Here is a 12,099-nt window from a genome sequence, read left to right on the forward strand (position 1 = left end):
CTCCAAAGGGGCCATTAGTAAATGATTAATCTTTCAATTTTATGATAATCTCCAAATGGTTGTGATGAAGCAGTAAATATTCTTTCATCTTTAATTAGAGGTTTCGAATTTGAGTCCCCCTAAATATGGAGTCGCCTTTGTAAGAGAGCATTTTACACTAAATATGAAACTTCATAATTCGAATTTAAATTTAGTTGAATTTCAATATAGACATCAAATGCTGAAAGAAAAATAATAATATATGTCTCAGTAGTTAAAAAACAGTTCCTAATTTATGGTAAATGCAATTATTTTCCTACTTTCTAAGGCACCATAGACTTTACTATATTGCTAAAGTTAGTTTACTTTTCTTTTTTGTTTTTATTTTTACCCAATCACTTTTGGTTGTTCTCCCAATTAATTAAATATTAACCAGTCATCTTCTCCAGTTTATGAATTTTTTACTTATATATATTGTTTTACTTACTGGATTCTAATAATAAGTTATCTATACATATAAAACATTTTTTATATATATATATATAGTTTGAGTCAAAATTACTAAATTGTGTTGTTTGCTTACTATTTTTTTTAAAAGTATATATTTTTTTAAAGTGTTTGAGTTAATTAATCATTAATAGTTGTAAAGTTATAAAGTGTGATTAAAATGATAAGGCATATGATTCTCCATTAATCATGATTAATAAGATATATCAAGTGGTAAAGAATTTTTGTATTGATATTTATTATTATTCCTCATTTTTGTAAGCTACATTTTTTAAATTGTCCTCATTGAGACCAGAAAAAAAGTAATTTTATTTGGTGTAATTTTACCAGCAGGGTTTGACAAGAATATATATTATTTATATTGTTTCTGATAAATTCTTAGCTTAAGTAAAAACATATCATTAATAATGGATGCATGTAAATTCGCCTGAACATTACAATTGCACATAAGAAAAATGAATAAGACAAATTATTATTCACTATATATACCATGTAAATACTCATGTTAACTAGTCAATTTGTATTTGTACATATACCACAAATTAAAAATTATTTTTTCCTATTCTTTAATATAATTGCCATGATAATTAGTTAATTAGGTTATAATCATGCAACAAAAAGTTGGCTCTTGTGGCCTACCATGAAATGATTTAAATTTGACCAGATTAATTAGAGGATGAGATAATGCATGATTAATTGGTTGTTAGTTTTTGATTCATTTTATTATCTTATATGCTCTCTTGTCCCATCTATAATTGGGATATTATTATTATAATAGATATAGATTACTAAATATATGTTTATAATTGCTTGGGTCAGTGTTGTTTCTAGAATTGCCATATGGATTGTGATAATGTCCAATTTTTTTTTTCTCACCACACAATTATATTATACACCTAAATATTTTGTAAACTCAACCTCCCAAATAGATTATTTAAAAATAATAATAATTCGTACACTCTTTTTTTTCCAATTTATATGGTATCTTTTGTTTTTCGAGATTCAAATCGAGCTCCAGCCTTGCTTGCGTTCTTCATCGGCGTTCGTCAGATGTATCACTCATCTCGCTCTCCACGGAGCGGTAAGGGGTCTTCTTGTGTGTTATAATCTTTACGGGAATGAATCACATATGTTGGTTGAGAATTACTCGGGAATTCATTGATAATGACTTTGCCAGATTCTAGGGAGGCTACTCTTCTTTTTTGTCGATCGAGTAACACTTATCATAATTATTTTTAAATATTTAAATTTTTAATTCTAAATGTTTAATAGATTTAATTTAGTTTTTCGTAGCATTGCTTTCTTAGAATTTTAAGTTGGGAGGATAATCTTTATGTCTTCACCAAATTTAGTTGTAAGATTTTTTCCTTTTAATTTCAACATATATAGTACTATGTTTTTGACACGTAACTCCTACTAGATATAATGTAGCATGTAAATAGAATATTTCAAGTATGCTAATACTAAAAAGAACTTAAAATCTTCACGTGGTATTCTATTTGGACATATAACTATTTAGTTTCTTTTTTCTTTCAAAAAATATTTGGGGGGTAGGGGAGGGGAAAACGAGGGATTACAAGATGTGTGAATCGAAAATGGGAAAGGGTAAAAAATACCATTTAACTTTGTTTTATTAGTTGATTATGCCATTACCGTTAAAATGAAGTTATTCTTACCCCTGTCGTTACTAATTTCGTCGTTTGTGCCCCTCAATTGGATGGAAAATCCCAAATCAATTAAAATTACCCAATTTTATTGTTTTTTTTTTGAAAAGGAACACAAGTTTAAAGATGAAGATGAACAAAAATGGGCTATATTATTGGGTGGGTCGGGTCGGGTTAAAATTGGATAATTTTAATTGATTTGGGACTTTCCATCCAATTGAAGGGCACATATAATAAAATTAGTAACGGCAGGGATAAAAATAACTTCATTTTAACGGTAAGGGCATAGTCAACCAATAAAACAAATTAAGTTGAGTGATTTTTAACCCTTTTCCCAATAGAAATTCTCATAATTAGAGGGGTAGAGCTAGAAGTTTGGATGCAAATTCAATGAACTCATTAGCTTTTACTCAAATAATCCATTTATATTAAGGAATGATATATATGTATATACACACTAAATTTAAAACTTAGTAATTAAAATTCAAAATTCATAAAATTAAATTTTTGGCTCTAACTCGACTCACAAACAAGGTAAAAGTTTGAGTAACTAACCAACTGAGCTACTAAGTTAACATTTTTAAGTGATATTCTAATTAAACACCTCAACTTCTAATAAAATATTTTAGTTAGATGCATATTTTATTCGTCTAAATAAAATATACTGAAAAAAAGGTTATATATTTTAATATGTTTTTATTAAGGAACCCTATCGACCAACCAATTTGACATGATGGTCAAAGTGAAGTCTACAAATTGCTACTTGCCTATATATATGCTGACCATTTAGTTTGATTTAATTGTCAAACTTTTTGAACATTCAAATGTTTTTATATCCTCAATTTGAACAAACAAAACTGACCAAATGACAGGTCATTTTGCTTATAATGTTCATGCAAATAATGTATTTTTATTCCCCTCATATTCTTTATTTTATGTTGTTAAATAATGATATAACCAAGTACACATGAATGATTAACAAGTAATTAATATATTTAGCTAAGTATAAATTAAATTTTCTTGTCAACCTTTTTCTTTTATGTACCTGCAACTTGTTTGATCAATCTTGGTTTACATATTTACGATAGTTACAAGCAGATCAAATTATGAGTTCAGTGAAATTAATAATTTAAATTCAAAATTTTGTATTGAAATTTAAAAAATTCTCTTAATATGCATAAATGATTTATTTCAATCAGTAACCCATTTTAATTTGTTCATGCAATTATTTTCCTTTTCTTAATTAAAAAAAAAAATCGAAACAACATATAGCTATCCCGTTTGACTGATTTTATGGAACTTTTTCAAGTGATTTTTTGTTTTTCACTTACAAAATTCTATTATTTTCAGAATAAATACATATTCAACATATTTAGACTCAACTTGATTATTAAATATCTTTTTCAACTTTTTGACAAATATTATTTTTCGGAAAAATCATAATTTTTTTTTATGTTCAAATTAAATGCCTACTTAAAATCTTAAAACCACCACAAAATAATGTATGGTTCATCAAGCTCCTTAATTATTTGTTAATCAGGTGGGATGCTCGTAGTTTCCACATACTTCTTTTCTTTAACAAATCGAACAAATTTTTTCATCTGTCTCAATTTATATAATTAGATTTAAAATATACAAAGTCAAAATACTTAAGTTTAAGCTCGAATCCAAGTAAAATTTCTTTAAAATAAATTTTACTGTTTAAATACACACAAATAGCACTATATATCAACATAGTCAATAATTCAAAACAGTTCCAAAAAAATTGAGAAAACTATCGTTAAATAAAAAATAATTTAACTCTTCAAATGGTACTACACATAAAATGAGACGGAAGGAGTAATTTATTTTAAAAACATCCTCAATTTTGTCGTTGTTTTCTTTCCATTCCTCTGGTTCATGTGATATTCTCCTGTTTCAATTTGTTTTTGTCTTTTTTCTGACAATTTTTAATTTTATCCTTTCACATGACATGTTTACAAGATTTGTATATCTTTAATTTAAGATTATAAAATTTAAAAATCTTCTTTATTTTTTTCGTTTAAGATCAAAATCTGACAAACAGATTAAAGTGAGGAGTATCTAATCAGGGCGTTGGGACAATGATCTGATTTGTCACTACAACCACTTATGTTATGCTATTTTATTATTATAAGGTTGTATATTTGACTTGATATTAGAATGGAGACATTTCACCTTCTATATTTAATTCATTCTTATCCTTTACCTGTTTATATTTCATATGAAGAATAATGATTAGTTGGTAGATTAGGATGGAATAATACAATTAGTTGGTGGTTAATTTATTAAATCAAATATATAGATAGTAATATGTATAATAGACTATTAGCAGTTCCCACTTATAGATTAATTAATAAACAATTTTCGTAATTAATTAATGTAATTTTTGTTATGAATAAGTACAAGACCTATCATCATCATTGCAACTATATCACACGATGGAATGACGTAAATACACAATAATGCATGTGTTCTAGGTGTATATTTAATTTGTGTGTATATTTGGTGAGGGAAGGTTCGGACAGGGCAGAGTAAGGTAAGGTCGAGGTGTTAAGTCACTTCATTTTTTTGGTGAAAAATTATATTAGTTATATACAATTAAAATTCTATTTTATGCATATATAATAGATGTTGAACCTTATTTGACTTCTTCTTGTAGTTACTTCTTCATATTTTCAACTCTTTTATGAAAATTCTGATTCACCACTAAATTTGGGGGGATGGACGTGGATGGAGAGGGCAGAGTAAGGGGCATTAAATGAACAAGTTAGATTGAATTTGAGCGGATCAAAATATGTCAAATTAATAAATAAGTGGCTCATACGTGGATGATAGGGCAGAGTAAGGGTGTCAATAGGCAGATTGAATTAAATTTGGGTTAGTGGTATAGCCAAAAATTTCATAAAGAATGTCCAAATTAAACTTTGAATAATAAATTTTAAAAAACAAACAAAAACTCTATAGAGGATTTGATATTGCATGCCCTACATACTTTTGCACTCAATTACTGTGGAGCTACTGCTCATTTCATGTCAAATTTATTGAACCTGGCGTCACTTAGATTTTGTTCATGTCGCTAAATTACGAGTTTCCATTGATTCTCAAGCCGTTCAGAATACTATATATACCGATATAAAGTAAAATTTGACTTATATATAATACACTTTTCGACGTAGAATATTCAACTGAACACCCCAACATTACCGTAGCTCCGCTCTTGATTTGGGTGGGTCATTAATTACATGAGTTGTAATAAATTAAGCTGAAATGTACTAAAAAGATCCACCTATTTTTAATAACCAAAATTCTCGATTCAAACTCTAAAATAATAATAATAAATTATTAGAGGAGTATTTCTTCTTTAACGAGCTTTATACGAATTTAAACTAATCAAAATTTAAAACGAATATTCAACCCCCAGATGGAAAAAAGAAAAAAAAAACTCCTCTTTTTCCCCTTTTTCTTTTCTACTTCTTTTTGCATTTAAACTCAAGATAATAGGCAAAAATATTTTTTCATTCTTTCCTTCCTTCCCTTTCTTTTCTCTCATTTTACACAAAGCATTTTCTAAATACAGAAAGAATAGATATATCATATATGGACCCAAACCTTTTATTTTCAAAAAAATATCATATTTAGCCTTACCAATCAGAGTGGATGCCTTGATGATTAAAATACTATGAAAATCTTTTATATGGGTCCAATATTTTTATTTTGTCTCTTTTCTTTATTGAAAACAAGGGTTTCTTTGCATTTTTTTTTCTCTTTTGAGTCATGTAACCATATCCAGGATATAAGATTGATATATTATTTAGCTTTAAAGTCATAATTAAAATATAATAAGAAGTTTTGTCCTTTTTTGTCCTTTTAATATGCACAATTCATGAATAATTTAACAAGATAGATAAAACGAAAAATAATACAAATTTTTGCTAGCTCGTCGTCCGACAAAGTTGGTAAATAATTGGAACCCACAAGTAATTAAGATTTGTAATTCAGTAAAGGAAAACATGTGAACAGTTTAACAAGATTGGTAGAATGAAAATTGTATTAAAATTAGCTTGACATAGTTTGTGAATAAGGCAACATTTGTCAATACGGCCGATTTATGAATAATTTAACAAAATGTGTAGAATAAAGATTATTCCAAACTTATAACATGTCCAACATAAGTTGTGAATAAAGGTAATTCACCAATAGTATGATATAATTTGTGAATAATTAAGTAAGATAAATAATATAAATTGTACCAAATTACTTATGACTCGCCCCATTCAACATATATAACTTGTGAAAATCTAAGACAAGATTTGTTGATTCCGTAAAACTTGTAAGCAATTTAACAAGATAAATGGAAATTCTGATTTCGCCCCACCCCTCTATATATAATGAATGAATACTTGAACAACAACTTGCTAATTTTTCTAAAGTCTTTCTTTAATTTGTTAGCTCAACTACCCCCAAAAGTAGAATTTATTCATTTAATTTACTTTAATATTCTCTTTGGTAGTTATATTCAATTATGGCTATCTTGTGGTCCTGGTGGACCTATAGTTAAAATACTATCAAGTATACTTTTCCAACATAGACATAATTTCAAGTGTTATATATGCATCTTTAATTTGTATCATATAATAATAACAGATATATAACTTTTACATGATGTGTCGATATTAATTGAACAAGGAAATTAATTTCTAGCACTATGGTTTATTTATATATATGAATGTTTCTGACATTATATATCCACAATGTCCTCCTCCTAATTTACATGAAGTGACAACCTTCATTGGAATTTTAAACATTCTTATCATGTTTAAAATTATAATATATATATATATATATATATATATATATATATATAATGTCCAGGAGATGCAAAGGAATTTATATGTTTCGATAGATGTTTTTTTTTTATCAGAATTCACGTTATTTTAGTAGTGACACGTGAAAACTAATGTACGGATATTCAAAAAGGTTTATAAATTAAGGCTTTGAACTGTTACAATTTCCATCCATTACCCTACATTTTTCAGTTAGATGTTTTAATTAATTTCTTCACATACCAATTATCAGAAAATAAATGGACAGATTAATTAGAAGGCCAAGATCCATTAAATAAGTTGAATCCTAAAAAAAAATGAATGATTTTTTTTTAATATTCCTCTCTAGAAATTAAGCTGTATAAATATTGACATATACTCCCTTCATCCCATAATAATTCCCACATGTTACTTTTTGAGACTTAATTTGATCAATTTTTAAATTAAAATATTAAAAAATTATAAGTTGCAATCTTCTTATATCAATAAGATGAAAAAAACATCTTTAAAATATTGACAAAATTTAAGTGATTCGACTTTGAAAAAATAAAACGTGATAAATATTCACTACAACAAATGTGATATATAGCTACGAAATTATTAGTTACGATATCAAATTCATCACTAATTATTCGCTTTTAGTGACAAAATTTACTTTTCGTGCTTAAATATATGAGACACAAACTTTTAGTGACGAAACAAAAAAAATCCGTAGCAAAGTTTCGTCTACTATAGTTTACCACCAAAAAATTAATTGGTGCCATTTGTTAAGTAGTGTTAGTCACAAATTTAAAGTTATCGGTGACACATTATTTCGTCACTAATAATGTATCTAATTCATGACAAATTACTTTTTGTCTTAAAATTTATTGATTTTTTTACCCAAAAAAATTTCATCTAAAAAAATATGTTGTTACAATATTGACAAATTTGAATTCGTAGTTAAATATTATAAGTTTTAGCTATAAGAATTTAGCTTTAATTATGATATTTATTTTCGTCACTAATAGTATAAATAATTGGTGACAAAGATTTTATTGTCTCTAAACAATCTGTGATTTAGTGACAACAAAAAAATTGTCACAAAATATGTAAGGTGTTAAATAGCGACGACTTAAAATTTGTAGTGAATAATTCAACTATTTGCTATGAAAAAAATCCATAGCTAAATACAATTTTTTTTTTTGCTACAATTGTTCATAATTAGAAGTGACAACTTACAAAAAGAATAATATAAGTGCTTCATAAGAAATAGACAGAGTCCTTTCGTTAATTGGCGAGGAAAAATATTAAAACCAACGAATTCGGTCCATTTTGTAAAAATGAAAAAGTTCAAGTCATGAATTTTCTTAAATTACACAATTATAAAATGCATTATTTCAAAAATACAATCCAGGTTATAAGTATCGTGAGTGAGGTACGATTCTGCCACTAGATCACTAATATTTGTTGGTTTAACACTATATTTTTTATTTGATACACTTTCATCGATAAAGACGATAGAAAAAATAATTTCTCAAGTCTTGGTGCTAATTTTTGTGTGTATTGATTTGTGATTGGTAAACTACATAGACTGAGTCGATCTATTTGCTTCTGTCTAAAAATATGTAGATATTTAATAGTAATTCCACAAATGCACGTAGATCAACTATACAGAGATAACATCGACTTACAAACTTAGACTTTGCAAAGGTGCGAAATATTTCATGAATTTCTATTAACTTTTCCATCAGTGTGAAAATCAAAATAAACTAAAAAATGAAAGCACAAATGAAAGAAACGAACAACCTAGGATTTCAAATATATTATTATGAAGTACTATAGTTATGGGTATCGATGTTTTTTTTTTTACAAAATAATTGATTTACTGACCGAATTGAACCGATTATTCAATTTTTTAAATAAAATCAAAAGTTTAATTTTATATAAATTTATAATTGTACTATATAATTTTTAAAATTTATAAAAATAACAGAATTGTACTAAATATATTTGAAGATATGTTAAAAAATATACAGTTTAATTAAAATATAATCTACATTTGAATGAATTGTGAATGGTAAATTTCATGCACTTGTGTATGTGTATAAATAATCATATAATATATTATATCTACAAAAGTTATATTTGAAAGAGGTGAATGAAGTAGAAAATAAATTTAAAATGAGACAAGAGAGAGTTGATCGGATGATAAGCACTCCTCACTTCCAACCTTAAGGTTGTGAGTTCGAATCCCCAAGAAAGCATGATGTGGGAGCTCCTAGGGAGGAGTTTAAAATAAATTTGAGATTGGGGGGGGGGGGGGGGGGGGGGAGGATAATAGGAAAATTAACCTTTTTTATAATAATAAAATTGTCCCTAATTAATACATTTAATAACAAAATAATTTTTGGTATATAAAATATAGTCATTAGTGACGAAATTAGATTTTGTTCAACTACGAAATGCATATAACTTTAGAGACAACTGATATCGTCACTGATTGAAGTAAAATAATTAGCGACGATATAATTTTGTCGGTAGTAATAACCTTTTTAGTGACAAAACATACTATTATCTACAAAAAAATACTTTTTACGACAAATGAATTTGTCACAAATGTTTAAGCATTTGGGGACGATTTTTCTTTTTGTAGTTACTATAATACTTTTAGCGACGAAGCACTAAATCGTCTTTGTATACTTTTAGAGACACACATTTAGTGACGACTGAGTGACAAATTATTTTTCGTCTCACAAGATTTTTAGTGACGAAATATGATTTATAAATGACGAAATTATTTGTTCCTGATAATCGAATTTGTTGTAGTGATTTTAGAACGGAGGAGTAATTAACAACATGGGACACTCGTGTGCTATAACTTAGTGGAGTAGGTTTAGTAACTAATATAATACACAATTAGAGATGGAGCTAATTAGGTACAAAATAAAAAGTTTAACAAAACTTTCCAGATTAATTAAATAATTTTCAGATAAAACAAAGATAAATAATAGAAGTTCGGTGAAGACATTGATTGCAATAGGAAAATTATTATATTATCAATTTTTAAAAGGAAAATTAAAGGGAATACTAAATGTAGGAAATAGTGGGTTGATATTTGTGGGACAATCTATACAATAATTATCATTAATATTATTGACTAATCAATAGTGGTTAAGCAGTTCTTTTTCTGATAAGGATGCATACAAAAATGTTAATTATTGTCATCCAAAAACTAATAAAATAAACTTTAATAGATGATGATAAATCAGATGACCAAAAAAAAGGAATTATAATAACAATGGAGGTAATTCCAAAAGATTAGGTAATTAAACATTTTAGGATTCTACCATTTCAATAATTAAAATGAATATATATATATATATATATAACAATAGTTGTAGGAATGAGTTAAATGAATTACTAAATGTAGGAAATAGTGGATCGATAGTCAATGAAATGAGATGAAAATTATGAGGTTTCACATTTAAATTTCAGTAGAGGCAATTTTTTTTAGGTGATTTGTTAGTATCTGTTTAGGCCTTAGTGGATTAAGTTATTTAGTATATCAACTAATGAAAGATAACCAAAATTTAATAAATTTAATTGAGATGCATACAAATAAGTTCAAACATTGTGATTGTAAAAAAGAAGAAGATAGATGAATTATTTAATTGACAATTAATTTTCATTTACTTGATTGAAAAAAGACATAAAAAATACAATTAATTGTAATTTACTTGATTGAAGAAAGACATAAAAGAACAATTAATTGTAATTTACTTGATTGAAGAAAGACACAAAGAACAATTAATTGTAATTTACTTGATTGAAGAAAGACACAAAGAACAATTAATTATAATTTACTTGATTGAAGAAAAACACAAAGAACAATTAATTGTAATTAACCTTTTTTATAAAAATTTTATTCGATGTTCGATATCTATTTTGAGACTCGTTTAATTCTTAATTTGCGTCAGAAAGTTAGCTTTTTCAATGGATCAATGGTCTTTTTGGCTGGTTTCTAAAGTTAAGCTTTTCCAAGTACAGTTTTGCTGTCACAGTAAAGATGCAGTTTTGGCAATATGAAGGACAATTATTTTTCAAGGCCACACTTCTCGAACCATTCAGGCATCTAGTTTATAGAATATACATTTACTATTAATTTAATATACATACTTATACACCACACTATACACATACATTGGTAGTGTATATTTTTGTGTATACGTTTATCATATTGATAAACCAATTAACTCAAATATATATATACACCCCTCGCAAAAAGTCCAAGCTACTATATTTTGTCTAATTATATTAGGGAAAAAATTGTGAAATTTTTGTCACTAATGGTGCCCTTAATAAAGTTGTTGAACTACTTATTCTTGAACTTGTTTTCAGTCATATGTGCGTGAACTTTATGCATAAATGTTTGGAGTCTAATTTTTCCTAGCTAATAATTCTATGATTTCGGACAAAAATGACAAAAAATTGTCTTTCAAATGCATATGTTGGAAGTTTGTTTGCTTCTATATTGTTTGAAGTTTTAGGCTTTGGCACGCCAAACTTCATATGTGTATGTCTAAGGTTGGTTTAAAATGGCTAGACTTGCAAACATTTAGAAAATTTGGCTATGCCTCAAATAGAGATCTATGCACTTCCCTCTAAAAATGTTGTTGGAATTATTAAAGAAGTACAAACTGTTTCAGGGCATCATATCATGTCGTGAGAGCCAGTAAGTTTGCTCTTGAATATGAAGTAAGCATGATCACAAGCCAATATGTCAAAAATATACATTTCAACTATATATGTTGTGTATATGTATATATAATATATACATTGTATACACTGTGTATATATTCTATAATAATTTTTTACTATAGACATTCTCCCCCTCCTATCTCTAAACCAGTCACATTCATGTATCACATCAGACAACAAGTGTCAGATTTGTTTTATACTTTTAGTCATCAGTTGCAGCAAGCCATGAATATTTATACGAGCTTTAAAAAAGGACACCCCCGTGCACTACAACTCCCGCTATACGCAGGGTCCGGGGAAGTACACAGTCTTACCTTGCATTTCAGCCAGAGGCTGTTTCCAAGGCTTTATACCATGAAGAAATC

The sequence above is a fragment of the Solanum verrucosum genome, unplaced genomic scaffold (assembly GCF_900185275.1).
Source record: "Solanum verrucosum unplaced genomic scaffold, falcon-dt-bn FXZP01000252.1, whole genome shotgun sequence".
Lineage (NCBI taxonomy): Eukaryota > Viridiplantae > Streptophyta > Magnoliopsida > Solanales > Solanaceae > Solanum > Solanum verrucosum.